Source organism: Rhinolophus ferrumequinum, chromosome 3 (genome assembly GCF_004115265.2).
Source record: "Rhinolophus ferrumequinum isolate MPI-CBG mRhiFer1 chromosome 3, mRhiFer1_v1.p, whole genome shotgun sequence".
Classification (NCBI taxonomy): domain Eukaryota; kingdom Metazoa; phylum Chordata; class Mammalia; order Chiroptera; family Rhinolophidae; genus Rhinolophus; species Rhinolophus ferrumequinum.
In genome coordinates this window covers 17,025,697-17,047,933 of record NC_046286.1, presented here as the reverse complement: position 1 = coordinate 17,047,933, position 22,237 = coordinate 17,025,697, and positions in this window count along the sequence as shown.

Below are 22,237 nucleotides of genomic sequence, written 5' to 3'. Positions count from 1 at the left end.
CCAGGAATTTGACATTTTTCAAATCATATTTTCAAAATAATGTTAAGGAATATTAATTAATATGAATATACTCTCAGTGTGTTGGGAAAAAATGTAGTAAATAATTGAAATGTCACAAATACTGCAATTTCTATTTACGTAAGACAATTATAATTGCAGGTAGAACTAAGGGAGCGGTCTTCTCCATCATTGCTTATTAGCATAATTCACAACTGTATTTACATACCTTTATCTACTTTCTTTTCTGGCCTTTTTCAGGAGCGGTTTATGGAAGTGAACAAGTTAAAATCAGCAAAAAGAATAAATTCAGCCATTCCTTGTGGGCAATGAAAACATACAAAGGAAGATATAAAGATTCTTGATCTTTCAAACTTTTGATAGTTGGCTAATTGGGTCGATCCACATGATAATTTTTTTCTTTATTGAGAATATCCAAAATATCACCATCAACAACAATTTCGTAATTATTTGCAATGAATTTTTTATCCAGTTGAGTGTAACCAATAATTATCAAGGGAATCTACTTATTCTGTTTAGTGCTAAACTTACCCATTTTTTTTTAAATTTCATGTATAAAAACTATAAAGGTGCAATGTACATGAAAAGTCTATTCCCTAAATGTTATTGATCATTGATCCACTTTTGATGAGATGATTCATAATTTAGTTATGGCAATATGACTTAGATATCCAACAGACACTGACAGTTATTTGGCTTTTGTGACCAGAAATGGCCATACATAGATGGGTTAACATACATAGATGTTTGCCTCTTCACTACTCAAAGCTTAGATGATTTCTCTTGTTGCTAATTTAGACTCCAGTTGGTTGAGAGTGCTCTAGGTAAATGGGGAAAAGTACACTGCAACCTTAAAGTCCAGCACTGTATTTGTTTTGTCTCCTGGTTCATTTACTAAGTGACTTTGCTGAGTGTTGCTTCCCTGGGAACGTAAATCTAGTTTATAGCAAGAATTTAATGTATCTTGTGACAGTACTCCACTCTTTGCAATATCGTGCCTTTGAATTTAAAAGCACTCTTTCTCACTTTTTTTTTAAATCATCTCGTGGCTGATGCCTATAAATTATAATTGGTTAGAAAAGAATTTTTATATTTATGTTTTCCTTGTTTGCTGCTATTATTTCCAGAATGAAACTTGACTTGGAGGCCATAAAGCTTTGAACTTTCTTGTATGAACATTCCAATTACAGGATATATTTTAAGGAAAATAAGGTTTCCTCTTAACTTTATGATTAAGAGAAAAAAAATGACCGAAACTATTATATGTGTCACCATTTGGTAGCTTTTCAATTTGATGAACATTTGGTGTCTCCACCAGTCTTGTTATATGTGCTATGTTTGAGGTACTCTGATAAGAATTCCATTTACATGTGTTCATACTACCTATTTTTTCAGGTGAGCAATACATTTGTATTTTAACTATATAGAATTACTATTTATGGAAATTAAAGGAAGAATTTGGTTCTTTGATTTGTTAGATAGCTTTAGATGCAAGTCACAGATTACTTTATTCAAACTGCCTAATGAAAAAGTCAAGTTATATGTTCATTTGAATGAATGTACCACTTTAAAGCTTCAGATAAGATGCTATGTGGTAGTTCAGTGACATTCCAAAAACCTGGTATGTTTCTATCTCTTCAGTCTTTTTCTTTTCTTTTCTTTTTTCCATAATTTTGGCTTATCCTTGGTGGTTATCCTTGTGAGACAAAAATAATGGTCAGGAATACCCAGGACTACATGTTTTCTGGTTCATAATGAGCAATGAAGAGAATGATAGTCTGTTCCCAGCATTTCCAGCAATTTACCAGACTGCCTGAAGACTTAGGTCTTATGTGCACAATGGGATCTACTGCTCTAGGGATAATAAGGAGTTGATTAGTCTACTCTTGTGTTGCTCCATTCCTCACTCAATAACTGGCCACGACATGAGACAGACTATCTTAACAATCAAACTCCATCATTGAAAACAGGAGGTATCATCAGCCCTATAAAGACTCATGGCAGATAATGGGGCTAAACGTAATTATATTTAAAACTATCAGATCAGAACACTGATTACTGAGAGAAAATAGGAATAGAGAGTGACAATCCCACAGATGCCTAGCATGAAGTGTATCCTTGAATGTGATTTAACTTGAAAATAGAAAGGATTTATTTGACATTTTCCATGATTTTTTAAATGAGTTATACCCAAACAGAGCACATCAATCCTAAAACAGTATTCCCTTATAGTCATCCCATTATCCACTGAAGGACATAATTGCTGCATAGCCTGGCAGGATTTCACTTAAGAAAGCAGAAACTATTTGAGAAATGCCCAGGTTTCTTCCTAACTGTAGATGTATTTATATTGCAAAGCCCATAGAAATAAGGAAAATTTAGCAAGTCATGTCGGTTTTTAAGAGTTACAGATTTCTTAGTGATAGGTGGTGACAGACAGCAAACTGGAAGGAAAATTTTTTTATGGATATTTAATTTTATTTGAGTAGGAAATGAGTCAAAGTTAATACAATGTCAAGACAATATCTTTGGAAATTAACCTGTTTTGAGGAGCATCACAACTTAATGCATTTATGCCTATAATTTTATTATATATACGTACATACATACATTATGTATATATATATATATATATATATATATATATATATATATGCTTACATACCTACATACACACATTAACACACTATTGGGGTACCTGCACACATATATTTCTCAAGGATGATAGTCTATGATAGTCAGTATTTCCTAACTTCCAGTCTATTGCATGTCTACATAGCAAATTTTGTTTTTCAAATTCATTATAGCATTAACAGAAAAAGATATTTCTCAGTTTCTAGTGTTATTTCCTGGATTCTCTTGAGGATAAATAATGGAAAAATAAAAGTCATAAAATTGAGCTTAATAAAACACCTAGAACATTTATTAAACATTAGTTGAATTCATGTAAATAGGTGTGCTTGATCTAGCCTTTTGTTTAATAATCCTTTATATCCAAAGTGACGTTTTATGAATATGTAATTTAAAATGTGTATCCTCATATGTAAAAATACCAAGAATATAAAAAAAAAATTTTAAATGCCTTAAATTCTACCACACAGGGGTAGCACCTGTTCAATATTTCTTTCTCTTCTCTTCATTTCCTCTATTTCTCTAGTTGAATGAATACAGTGACAGATAAACATATAAGGGTCTATTAAATCTGGTGATGTGAAGTGAGGAGTTCTTTTTTTATAGGAAAGGATATTGGAGTTGTACTTAAATGTTTCTAGCTTCAGAACTTCACCAAGTCACCTGGCAAAAAAATACTTAAAACTCTTCCAAAAACTCTGTTGTGAAAGTTTTTATATGTCCCTGTAACAGCTGTAACAACTGGATCAAGGACTCTTTAATCTCTTTGCCTATTCTTCCTATTCAGGCTGTTGGCATTGAAGTATAGTTTTTTCAATAAATATTTAAGTATATACTCAGGGTGGAGCAATATTCTAAACTTCAGGGATGGATAAAATACACAGAATCTCTATCTTTGCAGTCAGCTTTAGAGACACATTGAATAAACTGGTATAAATGAGAGGTACAGGCAACAATTAATATAATTCATGGCAAGACCCAACCTGTCTTGAGTTCAGAAGTCTTCTGAGGAAGTTACACAGTGTGTAACATTACTAAGTAAAGCGTGTATGTCGAGGGGGTGTAGTGTATGGTTGGGTGGAAAGGGGGTTGGTAGCATACAATTTAGGTAAGGCAGTAGTGTGTGCAAAGACCTTAAGACGAGAAAGAACACAAAATGGGCAACTATACTCATAGAGGTAGAATATATCCTATGAGGAGATGAGGAAGACATCTTATTGGACAATACAACATCTTGGGCAATGTTAATACTCTGGGGCTTTACTCTAATGAAAATAGAGGATAAATACATAAAATATATTAAAATCAATTATTTCTATAGCAAGAAACAATATTAAAATCATTAAGAAAAGTATTCACGATAGCATTAAAATGAATACAATACTTTGGAAAAACAGAGGATACTTAGAGAATTTTTTTACAGGAATGAAATAATCAAGATTATTTTTTAAAAGTCAATTTTATGGTAGATCTTGAAAGAGAAAGAGGGATTGTGGTCCATCTAGGCTAGGAGATGGTGCAATAATCAAGATAAGTAATGGTATTGATAGGACAGGATGACAGAGGAAATTCATACAAAATAAAGCACTCAGCGATGTTTAGATAAAGGAACTAATTCTTGGTGATGGATTGAATCTAGGGGCTAAGAGTGCGCAAAGGGTGAAATATAAATCCTATGTCCACTAGGAGCAAGATATTTGTTGAGCTATTTCCTGAGATACTAACTGCGGGAGTGTGGATATCATTATATAAATTGTAGTGATATGATTTGGCCAGGCAAAGATGTTCAATAGAAAAATAAGTACATGTTTGAAAGTCAAGAGAAAGTGCTGCAATAGAGTTACAAATTTCAAATTATCATATATGGATAGAAACTAAATTTATGGGAATGGGTAATAGAAAGTAGGCCCCGATTAGAACATGAAGCATTCCAATGTTTAATTATTAAGGCCAAATGAAAGAGATGTTAAAGAAGTCAAAACATTTTAAGGAAAACAATAATTTGATGTCACTCAGGCAAAGAGAAAAGAATGTGTAAGTGTAGGAGATATACCTCAGAAGATAGAAGACTTTCTGTTGTTTGCACGTCGGTGACTTTTCAGAGCAGAGACAATCACAAAATCAAAGAGAGTTTGATTTGATTTTTAAAATAAACGTATCTCAATCAGAGAGCAATCTAAATAATTATAAACTCAAGCAAATTACAACAGGGAAAGTGAAAGAAAAATTATACTCAATTTGTAACTGAAATGAAAATATAAATTTAAACTTCAAAATGACCTACTTCTTCACTTTTCAGCACCTAACTCCTATGGTCTGAATGTTTGTGTCCCCCCAAATTCATATGTTTCATTCCTAATGACTAATGTGATGATATTTAGGAGGTAGGACTTCTGGGAGGTGATTAAGTCATGAGAGGGCCAGCTGAGAGAGCTCCCCTGATGCTTATGCCATGTGAGAAATACAATAGGAAGTCAGTATCCTGAAAAAGGGCCCTCACCTCACCATGCTGGCACCCTGATCTCAGACTTCCAGTGTCCGGAAGTATAAGAAATAATTTTCTGTTTATAAGCATCCCAGTCTCTGGTATTTTGTTATAGCAGCCTGAATGGGCTAAAATACTAAGGTAAAAAATATACTCTGGAGTTCAGATAAGAAAATAAAGGTTCCTAACTTCTTGGGGGCAAAACAGAGATAGTGGTGCTATGTTAGGACTGTCCTCCAAAATCTGATTTGTTCTGGTCATGGATGTAAATGCACATGTTTCCCATGGACCAGATGTTAGCCAAGAGGAGAAAAGATGGTGTGAGATAATATATAGCTGTTTAGAATGGTGTAGGGACCACAGTAACAGAAACTCAGATAAAAACCCGGGACGTCATATGGTTCTTGAGTTTTTCTGTCTGACTTATTTCGCTTAGCATAATAATCTCAAGATCCATCCATGTTGTTGCAAATGGCAGTATTTCATCTTTTCTTATGGCCGAGTAACATTCCATTGTGTATATATACCACAACTTCTTTATCCAATCATCTATCTAAGGACCCTGTTTTTTGCCATGTCTTGGCAAAATGAACATTTTAATAATGCTGCAATGAACATCAATGGGATATAAAGCTGAAAGCAACAAAGGAAAAAGACAAAGAAAGAAAGGTAAACTCATAGATACAGATACCAGTTTAGCGGTTACCAGAGGATAAGGGTGGAAGGCAGGGTGGTAGACGGGGGAAAACGGCATCAAATATGTGGAAGGAGAGCTGACTCTGGGTGGTGAGCACACAATGTGATATATAGATGTGATATATAGATGATGTATTATAGAAATGTAATACATTAGAAACATACACAATTTTACTAACCGTGGTCACCCCACTAAATTTAATAAAAAAAGGAAAACAGAGCCTGAGGAAGCTTCCTAAGTAACAACCATGGAAACAAATATTTTCACTCAAATCAGAAAATAACAGGAGAGAGGGACTCAGCCTTAATATCTCCAGTGGACCATAGAGAGCATAGAGCTTGCTTTTGTTGACACCACTCAAGTAGAGTGTATTTCTTTGTTTCTTCTCCTCCTTTTCCAAAGCTTACTGCCAGAGGGGCTTAAGATAGATAATTGGGAGTAGAATGAGAAGACACCTCTCTGTCCATGTCAAGTGCAGGATTCCAACCTGAAGCTGGGATGGGGAGAGTAATTAGTAGTAAATCAGGTGCAGAATTCTGTTTACTATATTGGACAGGGCATTCAAATTATGAATGGGAGCTATGTTTGCAAATGGAAGAGACTGTCTATTACTTCAGATTGAGCAAAATGTCATAGCCATGTTGATATTTTTATCCAGTGGTTGGGAAAAATATTCCTTATTGATTAAAATGTAAAGGAATAACAGAAAAACTAAAATGACAGTTTGATGACAAAAGTCGTATGTATTCAATATAGCACATAAATGCATTATGTAGAAGCTAGAAGGAAAAAAACTAAAGTGTGAAATACTTCATCTTTGAATATATGTTTATGCGTGATTTTGTTTTTGCCTCACACTTTATTTTCCAAATTATATTTAGGGAAGGTTTTCTGTATATTTAGAACAATTGCACAACTGTATAATTTAAAATGGAAATGTAAACAATTTAACCTCAGCTTATTTTATTTCTATACATCATGACTTGGGAGATCATATTTATAATAACAAAATTATTTTATAATTCTTTAAAAGACAATAGTAGCTCCACAAGAGCATAATTAAGGAGAAAAAATTAGAAACTCAAATGATTGAGTTTTATTTTTCTTGAAAATTCTGATAAATATTGAATGAAAAGGAAAGATAAACCAATGGTTAATTTTATTACTATAAATCTTTATGCAGGTAAATTTTGGTTTACCATGTCATCATACAATGTTTAATATTTTAATGTTATCTCTCTTTAAATATGAGGTGCCAAAAGTTCCTAAAGTTTGCCACAGGTATAAATTTGTAGTATGGACTGGTAGAGATTTCTGACACTAATTCCTATGTTCTAAACATTTCTTTTACCATTTCTACTCTTTCCTCCAAAGGTACAATTACCACAAGACTTTTACATTCTTTATTTCCCAGATATTATCACTTTAGACTAATTTTACAGTTAATAGAGCTGAATTAGTTGAACTGTAAAGTCTGTTGAATGTCATTGACAACTACAGAAATAGTATCAGCTCCTTTATTCTGTTACTAATTATCTTAGACCCCCAAAACAAACAAAAATACTAATGCCCTATCATTTACAGAATCAATGTATCTTAAAACTGTGGTATACTAAGCCTTCCTTCCTGAGCTCATTTTATTTATTTTTGGTACTACCCACTGTAATTTTATTAATGTCTTTTGTTTTTTTCTTTTTTCATTATTTTGTGTTTGATTTAGGTAATATTCTTCTGTGGCCAAGTAACATTTTGCACAGGTGACAACCCATATCTCATGGTACTAAATGAATGAATTAATGAACAAATTAATTGCTCAATTGGTTAATCAACTGCTATCTGCAGCCCCTGTGTTAAATGAAGTGAGAGGGAGCTAGAGACAACCACCACGAAAATGAATACTTCAACACTGCCCCTAGTTAAAGGGAAAAACTTTTAAACATTAGTGGAAGACAGAAAAATGAAAAAAAAAAAAAAAAGATTCAAGAGAAACTGATGGGGTACCCAATGATAAAAAAAAAAGTGAATTTTCTAAAGTAGGTCAGAGTAGGCATGAGTACTGCAGTTTGGAATTGAGAATGATTTTAATTGCAGGAGTTTAGTGAATTAGTTTTGGTTTAGAGAAGCAAAAAGAAGAAAGTTTAATGGAGATAAATAGTGTGACCAAAAGTGGCCATAATCAAGCAAGTAATAATTGCAGCAAATAGATTAATATACTAAGAAGTTGGCTTTTATGCTAAAAACATTAGATAGAATAACAACTTGAAATTGCTCAAATGTTCACCTAAAGTCTGGACATTTTCCTGTAAGAAATGGGAAATCATTTCAGATTTTTTTTTAATTAAATTTATTGGGGTAACAATGGTTAGTAAAATTACATAGGTTTCAAGTCTTTAATACATTATCTATATATCACAATGTGTGTTCACCACCCAGAGTCAGTTCTCCTTCCATCACCATATATTTGATCCCCCTTACCCTCATCTCCCACCCCCCACCCCCCCTTACCCTCTGGTAACCACTAAACTGTTGTCTGTGTCTATGAGTGTTTGTCTCTGTTTGTCTTGTTCCTTTGTTGCTTTCCATTTTATATCCCACATATGAGTGAAGTCATATGGTTCTTGATTTTTTATGTCTGATTTATTTCGCTTAGCGTAGTAATCTCAAGATCCATCCATGTATATATACACAATGGAATATTACTCTGCCATAAGAAAAGATGAAATACTGCCATTTGCGACACACGGATGGATTTCAGATTTTTAAAGAGGGAAATGACCTGAAGATATATGAAGAAAGCAAACTTTTAGGAGGATGAGTTTGTGCTATATGGAGATATAGAGCACACCATGTCAGCAACTTACAACTCGAAGCATAAAAACTGCCATTGAGGCCACTGTATTTCGCATCCACATCAGCAAACACTGCTACGCTCTCTAAAGAATGGAGACATGCTGTGGCCATCCCTACAGAAAACAAATATGTATCATGGATTTTTAAATGGTGGAATTAAGAAGGGAGAACTGGACATAGTGTAACTAAGGGTACATAATGAAACAGTAATTCTCAATCTATTTTTTTTCTGTTTATGCCACATTTCAGTATAAAAAAAAAAAAATGGAGTTGTGCCTGGCAGAATTACATGACCAAAAATACCACAAGAGCATTCAGAATCTTATAAAACTCTCCAGAGCCATCATACTATACAATTGGCCATTCCCAGGGTGAAATCCCATTGTCACTGCATTCTCCCACACCGTCCATCAGGAGGTAAAGTTCTCAAACATTTTCTTTCTTTGCTTCCAACTTGATGTCATATTATGTCTTAATTCTCAGGTCACAAGTGGTTCCTAGGCTGCAGCATGTCCAATACCTCACTCAGCAATGCGATTTTTGTGACAGGTATTGCTATAAAATTATGAACCCTCGGTTGTGACAAAAATACATGTCATCTGTTGATGAAAATTTGGCAGCAGAAGCTGTAAAAACTTGGTGCTACACCATGGCACATATATCATGCTGGCTGTGTCCCTTTACGATGAATATATATGCAGATATACACATATATAAAGAAATATTATATGTAGGTGTATGTTATCCAGCCACACACACACATACACACTATCCCTAGGCCATTTATTCAGAATACTTCCAGCACACAAAAGGAGAAATGCTCAGAGATAAAGAAGCAATGGGTCATATCTCCATAGAGTTACAGAACTTATTCCTATAAAATTAAATCATAACTTTGGGAGGACTTTCTTAAATTCATGTGGGATATTATGATTTACAAAGCCTTTTTAAAAAAATAAAAGCATGTGTTATTCACTTTATTAAAAGAAGCAAGCAACTTATTATGTTTTAAAGTACATGAACTTGGAAGTCAGATGGATTCAGGTTTGATCCTCGGCTCTCTCTCTTATTAGCTAAGCGTTCTGGGGCCAGTTGATCAGAGGTTGAAGTCTTATTTGCATCAGTTACAAAATAAATAAAATATGTACAACTCTTAGCTTACAATTTTGACAATGTCATTCAGCTGTAACAGAAGGAGAGGTTAGACTTCAGCATTGTACTCATTGTGAAGATTCCCTTCTCATACCTCAGTGCTTGGACCTCAGAGACAAACTCAGGCACTGCCTGGGCATCGAGCAGGTAGATCTGTAAGGGGTATGGTCAGAAGAAACTTCATTATATGCATCAGTGGTGGGGGACATTCAGCTAGATGCTCCAAGATAAGGGAAAATATACTAAGTTGAATTGTTTTATCTCACGAGTTTGCCTTTTTCTTACTCCTTGAGAAGGAAATTCAAATATCACTGAACAGAAAAAGGATGTTCAGAATTATGCACATTTGGAAAAATTACTTACTAATTTCTGTATTGCATTTCAATTTCTATTTAAGTATAATTAAAGGTCTCCTTGTAAAAGGAAAGTATTTTTACGTTTACTGCATCCTCTACATAACCTTTTAAACATACTGGGGCATTAGGCAAGGCAGAAAAATATCAGCTACTTTAGCATGGCTCTCTAGTTATGACATTATTTTTTTGAGTCATACATCAAAATCTAATTTTCTTCCGTTTCCACTGTGCTAAGGCAAGTTTAGTAGGTATTTTCTCCTATCACAGTTAAAATTGATTTCAGAGGTGGTGGGTTTTGCGAGTTACTGTTGGTTTGGCACGAGTTTCAAAGTCAGAAATATTAATGTAGGACAATCCTGCTTCTTCAAAACCTTTAATTTATTCTTTCATAAAATTTAAGATTTTAAGTTTGTGGCTTCAGTTATTAAAATGATTAATTAAAGAGACAATGTTAAGTCAATAGTTGACTTCGTTGTTTATATGTGTTTAGTAATAACAATACAATATTTGTATGTTAACCTAATTTGGGAGTTACATTTTGTTTTGCCATTTTCTACTGAGATATTATGTAAATTCTCTTTTCAGTATCACAGCCAACCCCATACTCCAATGTGAAGCACACAGAATGATGACTTAAAAATGCACATGGTGTTTATCTGAAAATATAAGCTCTTTGGTGCCAGAGTGCTGAGTTCCAGACCACAGGCACGTTGGATTTAGAGCCCTCTCTACCCTGCATGGATGGATAAGTCATAATGGGACTTAGGTTTCTTAGCATTTCAGGTACAATTGCTTTGTAACAAACTGCCCCCAAACTTAAGGGGCATGAGACAACCGTTTATTATACTCAGGGACTCTGGGGGTGAGTAATTTGGACAGGACACAGCAGAGACAGCTTCTCTCTGCCCCACCATGTCTGGGGCCTCAGATGGATATGACGCCTGGGGCCTGGAATGATCCAAAGGCTCATTTCTTCCTGCTTCTGGAGGTTTACACTGGCTGATGGACAGCAGCCTCAGTTACTCTCCATCTGGTTTCTCTAAATGGGCTGTGGCATCTGGGGCTTCAAGGACAAGCATGCAAAGAGAAAGAGCCAGCAGAGTCATATCAGCTTTTATAACCTAGCCTTGGAAATCAAATAGCATCATTTCTACTGCATTATACTAATTGAAGCCAGAAGCAAAAATAGACTTCACTTCTTGATAGGGAATGGCAAGGTTCTGGAAGAGAATGTGGTTCTGGAATATTGCTACGGCCACTTTGGAAAACATAATCTCTCATTGTCTACCCTCTGTCCCAGTATTTCCCATCCCTCCAACATGCAAAATATACACCTTCCAGTACCCTCAATACATCATCCTGATTTAGGCTTGAGATCCCAGATTTTGTGATCCGTATCAGGTCTATGGGCAGACAAGTCTCCTTCGTCACAGCTCTTCAACTATGGTTACTCAGTTCAAACAGCTTCCGTCTAAAGAGGCAAGTAAACTTCCATTCGCATAGCCAATCTGCAGTGGTGCAATAGGCATTGAAGACCCAAGGAACATAGAGGCTCTGTTCACAAAAAGGAAAACTATGAGACATACAGCATTCTTTGGTTCATAGCACATTCGAAATCCAGTCACAGCCCCAGTCCCCAGTGCCAGTTCCTTAATTAGGCCTAAGTCGTACTTCCTATAGTGTTTGGGCTCATGGTTTTGACTTCTGAGTCATTGTTATGTTTCCACGAGAAATGGCCAGTGTTTGAAATTTAGTAGTTTTCTCATCCTGCTCCCTAACTATCAACGTTTGGGGGTTATAAGGCCTCTTTTCATATTGTCTCTTTCCCTTTTAGCCCAAAGTGATGTAATTTGTTCTTAAATATTAAGATTTCTTATGAGTCAATGTACGATGCATTTCATTACACAAAAGGCTTTCTGTACCTTGGGCTCCCTGTGATGCTGCTGTGGGCTTTGTCTTTATGATTCTTAGAGAGGATCTAGGGGGCAATCCTTGAAGAGCCTTAGAGGGCCTGTATCTGACGAAATGGCTCTCCCAGCCACTGCCTTATCTTAACAAAAGAGTCTAGAGTCACACCCTAGATTTTATCTTTGCTATGAAACCATTTTTTAATTTGAGAATCTTGAAGAGGCAGGGAATGAGAAAGATTTATTTTCAAACCCAAGTTCTAGCTCTTTCATATGTCCTCTGAAATTCTGTTGAAAACAGAACCATTCCTTTTTTAGTTTCCAGCTGCTCTCGTTTTATCATAGGCATTGAGAAAAAGTCAGAAGGTGTTTTCTAAAGTCTGCCTAACCATTTTCTTAGCTAGATTCATCTAGCTAGAAAATCAACAAGAAAAGAGAGAGAGACAAATTCACTAGCGATAGTTTCTGTTTTGCATTTTACTGCAAATAAATGTTTCATCACTACAAAACAAGAGTCTTCTTTCCTCCATCTTGCAATAACATTTCTATACACTCATTTTAGGCTTCCCTGACAGAGTTCTTGAAGGCTATCAGACTTCTCCTAACAATCACTCAGAAGCTTTTTAGGCTTTCGTTAACATTCTTCTCAAGGACGGTCCAGCTTCTGCCCATCACATGTTCCCAATAGAACATGTTTTAGATTCTATTACTTTGATAGTGATTTCCAAATACCGACATCTGTTTCACTTAATGTAGCTGCATAAAGTACTCCAAAATGTAGTGGAATAATACAACCGTTTATTATGCTATCACTTCTATTGATCAGAAATTTGGATTGGGCTCAGGAGAGACAGTTCTTCTCTGCTTTCCACTATCAACTGGAACATCATAAGGCTGAGGGATAGATTCCTTTCAGGACTCATTCACTCATGTGTGACAGTTGATGGGTTTTGAATGGGGCCGCAGTTTCTCTCCACTTGGGTCTCTCCACTTGGGCAAGTAGGGCTTCTTCATAGTTGGTGACTGAGCTCTGAAGGAGAGAGAGAGAGAGAGAGAGAGAGAGAGAGAGAGAGAGAGAGAGAGAGAGAGAGAGAGAGAGAGAGAGAGAGAGAGAGAGAGAATGCAGTCTAGGGGGAAGTCCTGTGGTATTTTATGATCTAGCCTTGGAAGTTAGGCTGGTCACTTTAGCTGCCTTTCAGTTGTTGAGACAGTTACAAAATATTTGAAAAATAAAAGCTTCCACGCATGATTTGATTCTACTTGACTCTGCTTCTTTCTTTGATAAAGGGTATGAGAGACTGGGCAGCAAAAAAGTATATTGAACAACAGCCTAGGACTGTGGGACAGAACCAGCCTTGCAAAAATTCTGTTTTTCTCTTTGCATCATTTACTTCTGCTGTACTTTGCACCCCCCAAAATAGTTCATTACATCTCTGTAATCTCCAAGCTTTGGAGGGGAGGGGTGTGTTTAGGGAGGGACAGGGAGGGCAAAAAGCCATTTTTTGTTTCATCTGTCTTCTCTCACCCTGATCAGTGAGAAGCCAGCCAGAGATACCAAAAGTCATCATTGAGGGATGAAGATGGTTCTGTTTTGTATTTGTCCCAAAATCTAATTCAAATAGAAGCTGACAAGAAAATCAACAAGAAAAGTAGACTGGGGACATTTTCCTTTGTGTGAGAGTGCTGACTCATTTCCTCACCCCATTAGAGACAGTATTAGCGTAAATGTTCTTGTAGTGACAAAGGAAATAAGACTATGTGCTAATGGGTGTTTTTGGACTCTTTTTTCTCGATTCAGCATCATTTCATGGCTAAGGCAGCAGGGAGATACACACACACACACACACACACACACACACACACACACACAGAGGGTGCCAAAAAATGCATACACAATTTAAGATAGAAAAACACTGTATTAAAATTATTCTGATGGTAACCACTTTGAGCACAAGAGTGTAATTGCAGAAGTCAAAATGACTTGTATTCATCTTTTGTTATCAGTATATGTTGAGTATTACAATTTTAATGTTTTTTTTTCCTTTCTTAAAATATGTATACATTTTTGGCACCCTCTGTATATAAATAGTGTATGTCTAGTAATAGAAGTGAATACAGTATATTTTTATTTTACTGCTAGATATTAAGTAATCACAATGAGAATATAACAATATAACTTGTATTATTGGAGAGAAGGAAAGTATTTTAAAAAGAGAAACAGGATATGATTGTACCACATCCTACACCCTAGTGAGAGAAAAATTAATACTTCACCAGCTTGATCTGGTGACTTTTATTATTACATCAATATTATATCAAAGTCTTTTTAATATTGATTTTGATACTACATAAAATATGCATAAAGTAGTGGAATTTAATAGTAAATTTATGTGAAGACTCTGAGGCAGCTGCCTAAACATCATGAAACTAATATAAAGCAACTGGGAAAGACATATTTAATGTAATTTAAAGAGTAACTATTAAGCAACTTCTTTGTGTAGGGCATAGTAGGGAACTGAAAGATATGTCTCCCTCACATAAATAAAACACGCAAATCATTTACAAGCAATCATCCATTTGTTGACCTTGATACACTCAGCAGTGAGTTTTAAGCAATTTGGTACTGAAAAAGGACATACGTTGTCCTACAGAGATTTTATCATTTATTTTGGAAGATTGGTAAGAATAGTAAAACAAAACAAATATGGGAAAATACAAAAAAATATTTAAATGAGCCCCAAACACTAAATGTTATGAGTTAGAAAACACAATTAAAGCTTGAACATAAGAAAAAGACAAAGATTAATGGGGAGGAGGGTGAAATATTTGAAAAGGCAGGGATTTTAAACTGAGTCATAGAGGGAGACTAGGGTTTGTTTCCATGGTTAGTGGGCAGGAGAAAAGACATTTCAGGAAAAGGGAGAGAATAGAATATGAGCACAGTGCCTAGATGGAGTGGGCATGAACATGACATCTGCAGCAGACAGTGAGGACAGACCCTCAGTATGAATAAATTGCGCTTGGAGAAATACAGTAGTGCCCCCCCAGGTGATCACCTCAGGGCTCTGGGGCTCATTCCTCCCCTACTGGGGTCCTCACCATGCAGTCAGGACAACTACCCTTCCCCAGCATGGTGGGAAAAATGAAATCACTCAACACTAAAGCCTGTGCGTGTACATATTAAACTTTAAGTCTTGTTAGGACAGGCATTGTTGTTAGGTGCAAAAACAGTATCCCTTTCCTACTTAGCACTGTCCCAACACAGCGTAGATAATTTAGCTGCAGGAGTGACATGAGTCTTTCAGTCTACACCTAGCAGCCAGGAACCACAAATGCAGCGTTGATGCCTGTCACTCCCCGGAAGGGACCCAACTTGGTGCCTGAAATAGGAAAGACAGGTTGGCCTCGTTTCCGGAGTTTCCTGACAGAGTGGGTGGTATTCCCCTTAAAACATGGCGAAGGCATTTAGTTTGAGGGAATGAATATCTGTCCAACAATCTATGTGAATGACAGTGGAGGATGGTGGAAAGATCACAGAGTTTGGATGAGGACAACCTGAGTTGAAATATTGGCTTCTCGGCACACACAGTGTGTGCGTTAGGCAAGCCTCTGGGCTCCCGTAAGAATAAAACCTGTGCTTTTTACCTTACAAGTTTATGGTGAAGATCGCTGAACTTGGAATGGCAACAACTCCAGCAAAGCATTGTGCCAGTTGTAATTATACTCACTTTCTTACAGCTAAATGAGAACCGAGTGTCCTCCCGATTGAATTTTTATCAATGTGTGCTCCTCTGTCATTCCTACAGACACATTACTTGTAAGTGTGCTTGAGCCTATCCCCTTCCCTTAATTACCAGATATGCTTTGATGCCACTTCTTAGGGATTCTGTAGTCCTGAAACTGCATGAAAATGAAAAAGTGAGATCCCAAAAGCAGGACATAATTGAAAAAACATATATTTTGATCTGCAGCAAAGCGCAAGGGAAATTTGCTCTTCTGTTTTACTCGGCACAAATCAGCTTTATATAATCAAGAACATAAAGTTCAATGGAATTTTCAGAAGTATTCAACTCATAAATTATTCCTATTCTATAAACATCACCCTCCTTTGGGAAATTGCCAGAGAACTCTTAGATTTGTACAAAACGTTGGTTTCTTTTTCTGTTTGTTTGTTTACTATTCTGACTCTGATAAGTTTCTTCCTTAGCTCTCCCAGAAACAAATAGAAAGCCTTTTCTCTTTGGGTTTCAATTCCCTTTTTCCATCAACTTGACTCAACCACAGTTACACTAAATATCTTCTTTCACAATAGTTCTAATTGTTCTAATAACAAATTGCCCCCAAAGTAGCCTATAACCAAAAGCGATTCCTCTGTTTCAGGGCTTCTTGTCTTAATCACCAGCTTACAACTACTGTAGAAGGATGTTGGCTAAACTCATCAGCATGTATGTCAGGCAAGTGCAACATGACACCTTTTTAACTTGTCTTTTCCTTGCAACGGTTCCTTGCCAGCAGGAGGGAAAGCTACATTTTTTCAGCATATTTTCTGAGCATCTCTGTGGATCACAGCTGTGTATGACACCATCTCCTCTTTACTGGGTCGGAACGTAGTGGAACAAATATCTCTTTAGCAGATGAGCATTTTCATTTTTACTGTCACACACAAAAAGCACAAATATGTACAATGCAGTGAACCTGCCATTCATAAGTGAGTGACTAAAAAGTAGCTGAAATAGTTCGTTTTGAAGCTCCACAGAGGCCCGTTAATGGGTGTGTTTATGTTTATATAGAGCAGATGGCTGGGAACATGCAGTACCTATTAAATTTTTAAAGCATTTGGGAAATAGTAGGCAATTGATGTTGCTCCTAACCAGTACATGTCCTTCTTTGTATCTCCTCCAGAACTGTTTACTCACTACCATTATTGGATCTGTATATGTTCAACTAGTTTATTTCTATTTTCCTATATTTTTTATGGTAATTTTATTTAATTTATTTCATGTGATACCAATGCCTTATGGGCTGAGGGACAACTGGAGTGGTCAGGTAGTCCTGGATATCTTAGAAAAAACACCCTCTACTGTTTGTCCTTGAGGGACTTTAGGGAGAGCAGACGGTTAAATCTTTGAAAATGCTCCCAGTGTCACAGCGCAGAAGTTTTTCACAGAAGGGCTGTGATATTACCCTTGGTTCTCAACCGTCTTTAGTAATGGCACTGTAAAATATATTTCAATGGAGGTCCATCTGTCAAACTTTAGGCTATGTCCAACAAGGATTGCTCAAAATCCTGGCAGAGATCCAACTGTGGCCACGGTGCTTGGCACAAATTAATCAGAAGATAAAATGGTTAAGCAAGTAGCTAGAGCTGATCAGAGGATAGAACCACCATGGCTAATCAATCAGTAAGCACAAAAAGCAAATCAGTCAAGAATAAACCCTAAAGCCTTGAGAAATATTCTTACTACAAATGCATTTCCATTCAACTTCGCTAAATTATGGCCATGACTTTCAAAAGAGTGTAGCTGCTTCCTTCTTCAAGAGCAGAGCCATAAAATAGCACCCAGTGAGAGTAGCGTAGTTACCCATGAATCTAGTCCCTCTATAACAGCTGAACGTCTCTCCATGAAGAGAGAACCTAAAAGAAACTTCCAAGCGGCCAGCAGTGCCAAATTTGGAGTATGGAGGACTACTATAGATATCTTTTAAAACTTGCAAGGTGTGATCAAAAAAGACAATGAATGTTTAAATTAATATATATATTAATTTAAAAGACACTTTGCCACCATTAATCCCCCTCAAAATATTCCCCCTCACTTCAAACATACTTATCCCATCATTCTTGCCATTTCTGAAGCAGTTCTGGAACTGTTAGATACATTGTTCCATAGCCCCTTAACAAGTCTGAGTTAGTATAGAAATAAAATAAGAAAGGAAAAATCCTGCAGGCTTAATGGCTTAATACAGAGAAAACTTGCACCTTACCAAGTAGCATTTCTCCGCTGAATTCTTCTGACCCAGAGAAGCAATTTCTTCAGGATTTCAGAATTGATGGAACTAAAGAATGTTAAGTCACATTAATAAGACTCTAAGGAAGCCAACATACAAAAATAAGTGTAAATGTATAATTTTGAAGAAAGAGAAAATAATGATCAAATACACAAAATACTACCTTTTTTATTTTCTCCTGTGTGCAGGGGATACGCAACAACCAGAAAGTTGCTCAGAGAGCACAAAATCAGACTATGTATAATCCCGGGGAGTGGGAATAAATATAATAAACTGATCACTTTCAGGTAACTGAGACAAATTTTTGATTTCTAAGGTATTTTAAGGCTAAACCATCTAAACTTGCCACTTTCTTCTTCAGATGGCATCTGTGATCAAAGGAAGCTTTTGTATCGTTAATGACCGTTAAGCTTTTTTACCTTAGTTCCTTAGCATCTATCAGAGTACAGAGTGCTAATAAGTATTTGTTGAATGAGTAAATTAATAAGTAATAAAGTATGCTCAGGCTTAAAATATCTATGATAAATATCTAAAAGATGGCATATACTCCAATAATTGCAAATTCTTTTTTATTAAATTTATTGGGGTGACATTGGTTAATAATTGGGTTTAGAGAGGATTTGATGAATTTGACCTCAAAGGCAAGGGAAGTTAAAGCAAAAAATAAATGAATGGGACTATATCAAGCTAAAAAGCTTCTGCACAGCAAAAGAAGCCATCAACAAAATAAAGAGGCAACCAAATGAATGGGAGAAGATTTTTGCAAACAACACCTCCAATAAGGGAAGAGTCTTATTCCCTTGATTGTAAGGGAAGAGTCTGTCTCACTTAGTTAAACTTAAAAGGGATCTGAGTACGAAGATGATAATGTCTAATACTTCTTACATACTCTTTGGTTTTCTTCCCTACACCATGACTCAGATACTCTGACATCAGAGTTATCTATGTGAGGTATGAAGATCATAATCCGTAGCCTTAGACTGTGTTTCCCAACCAGGAGAGTACTCCAAAACCCATGGCATTAGGAAATGGAGAAAGCAAATATGTTTGTCACAATGATTAGAAGGGCTTGAATGATTCAGAAACTGGTAGCAGAGACGATAATATTCTGACATGTATAAGACATTCCTGCACAGTAAGGGATCATCCTACCTAACATACCAACTGCCCCCTAGTTCAGACTCATAGGCCTGGAATGTCAGAAATGATATTTAGCAGACCTACACCTAAATTCAGGTTTTGTAACTCCCTAAAATCCTGAAACAAAGAAAAAAAAAATGAAAGAAATAATGGAGGGCACACCTGAGAAGTCCAGATGGATTTATTACCTCCCACAAATGTTAATAACTAGATCCATGGATATTTGGTTAAAAAGTGAGAAAATAGATTTGATTCAGTGATGATATATCTCTGCTGCCTGATAAGCTCTGGTGTGTGTATGCGTGTGTGTGTGTGTGTGTGTGTGTACACAAAGAGAAAGATGGAAGGAAAGAGTAACAGATTAAAAAGGAAAAATATGTCTTTAAATAAGCCTTTTTTAAACTTTGTCTTCTTTATTCTCTACCCCTGCTATACCCAATTCTGTCAAGTGAAAAAAGGAGTTACCAAGGACATCTATCATATGCTAGAAATATAACTCTGCTAAGATAAATCGGGTGTTTTTAATAGACATCACTAATGATCACCAATACCTGCTTTCTTCTCCTTCCTGGAAATGAAGACTGCCCCACTCAGGCCCTGAGATTAGGTAGGATAGTCATAGCATAGTGAGAGGGAATGCCGAACACCAGGAGACAACAAAAAGCCCTGAGTAACCTGCGTGTTCTTTCCTCCTCTGCTATGGTTCCTAGGAGACCTGCTGTTGGGAGGCATGGATCTGACTAGCCTGGATCACTGGTCACCATATACAGAGTAAATATCTCATCCAGTTAGCACTGAGCAGATTTTTGAGCACAGGAAGCATCACATTGATTGTATTAACTCACTCCTGTAGGACGACTGCTTATTTCTGCAGCATAGCCATGCCAACCTAACCAATCCTGTCTTATGACTACCAACTTATTGAAGCTTAGAGAATATAAGTAACTTCCCCTGGATCACAGTTAGTAAGTAACTGGCCCAGGAGTTAAACCGAAATCTGGCTGCCATGGTTATGCGATTGCTATTGTACCATCACCACCTCCCACTAAATTCTTGAACTCTGCCCTCTGTAATGCCCCTCACTTTCCCCGGCTACCACATTGGCAGTTTGTGAAGGCTTGGGCTAAAGCAGTGGTCTCCCATCTGGTCCTCTGACTATATTCTTTCTCTAATCCAGTATATATAGCACTTCCTGCCTGAATAATTTCCTAAAATATTCCTTGGGACATGACTCTTTTCTGTCAAAAAGCTTTTATGATTCCCTGTTCTGTATAGGCTAAAAGTCACTAAAACAAAAAGAATTTTCCTTCATAGGATGATCTATTCCAACCTTATTTAAAAAAAATTGGAAACTAAAGTCTACAGCTTCTGCAACTTCTCCCTTGTTAACATAATAATAATTCGCAAAGTCAGAGGGGAAATTACAGAGATTCTAAATTCACAAAGCTACATAAACTGGCGTTAACATACTTTAGGAGCTTGAGTAATGGAGTCAGAATACCTGGGTTGAATCCAATTTCTGTCAGTTATTAGCTGAGTAAACTTGTCCAGTCATTGAAACTCTCAGAATTTACTTTCCTTGTTTGCAAACTGGGAATAATAATACTGTCTATCTCAAAGGTTACTGAGAAGAATAAATGAGTTAATGTAGGTAAAGTATGTAAAGCATTGTCTTGCCATGTAGAAAGAAAGCTCTATGTAAATATAAGCAATTAATATTACCTCCTCAAACCATTTCTCTACATGTTTGAAGGAAAAGTAGCCCAGTGTTCTCCTTTTTCTTAGAACATGTCACACACCTATACTTTTGCCATTTCATCCAGTTGAATACATATCTTTCCTTTCTATACCTGCATAGCGTTCATACAGAGGGTGCCAAAATAATGAACACATATTTTAAGAAAGGAAAACCATATTAAAATTGTAATGTTCAATATATACCAATAACAAAAGATGAATACAAGTCACGTTTGATGTCTGCAATTATAAGAGGTGCTCAAAGTGGTTACCATCAGCATCCAGACACTTCTGATTACGGTGAACCACTGCGTGAGCAACGTTGACCAGAGTGTCCACTTACATCCATTTTTTAGCACCCCCAGTATGTTTCTCAAGGTCAGTTTGAAGTCCCACCTGCTCTTTACACCATTCTCTGAATGCCCCAGCCTTTGTGATCTTCCTAAGCTTAGGATTCCTGTAGTGTATTATGCAGGCATGCACACACATGTTAGTGTGTATCTTCCATACCTTAACGTTTATCACAACCTGTCTTACATTATGATCTTGCTAGCAGACTCTCTCTATGCTTTTCTCATCTTGAACACTTGGATGAAGCAAACGGCTATGTTGAAGAGGCCTATGTGACCAGGAACGGGATCAGCCTTTAGACAAAAGCCAACTAATAGCTGAAGAATTAGAATCCCGAGTCCAACCCTTGACGAACTGAATTCTGCCAAAAAAGCATACGAAGGCAAAAGTGAATTCTCCCTGGTTGAATGTTCAGATGGGACCTCAGCCCTGACCAGCACCCTGATTGCAGCCTTGTGAGAAGTCCTGATGCAAAGGACCTAGGTGGCCATACCTGGACTCTTGACCCACAGAAACTATGAGATAAACAAGCGTGGTTTAAGCTTCTCAACTTAGTTGATCATTTGTTCTGTAGCAATAAATACACCTGGGCTGGTTGGAGGAGGAAAGACTGACATTAGACTATCACTTTTAAAACTGAACAAAGGAAACAATCCAGACATACGTAGATTAGTATTGATAAAAGGTCTTATAGTAAATGTACTACAAATACATTTATGTGTAGTGTAGTAAATGCAATAAATTGGAGGAGAAATACAAAGAGAAATTCAAATTACTAGCAAGGTGTTTCTAGGTGCAGCATCTCTCTCATTGCATGGTAAATGTTTTCCATTATCTGTAAAGAACAAAGAGCTTGATGCCAAACATGTTTTGTGTTCTCTAGTCTTAGAGAGTCAGGAGACCTTTG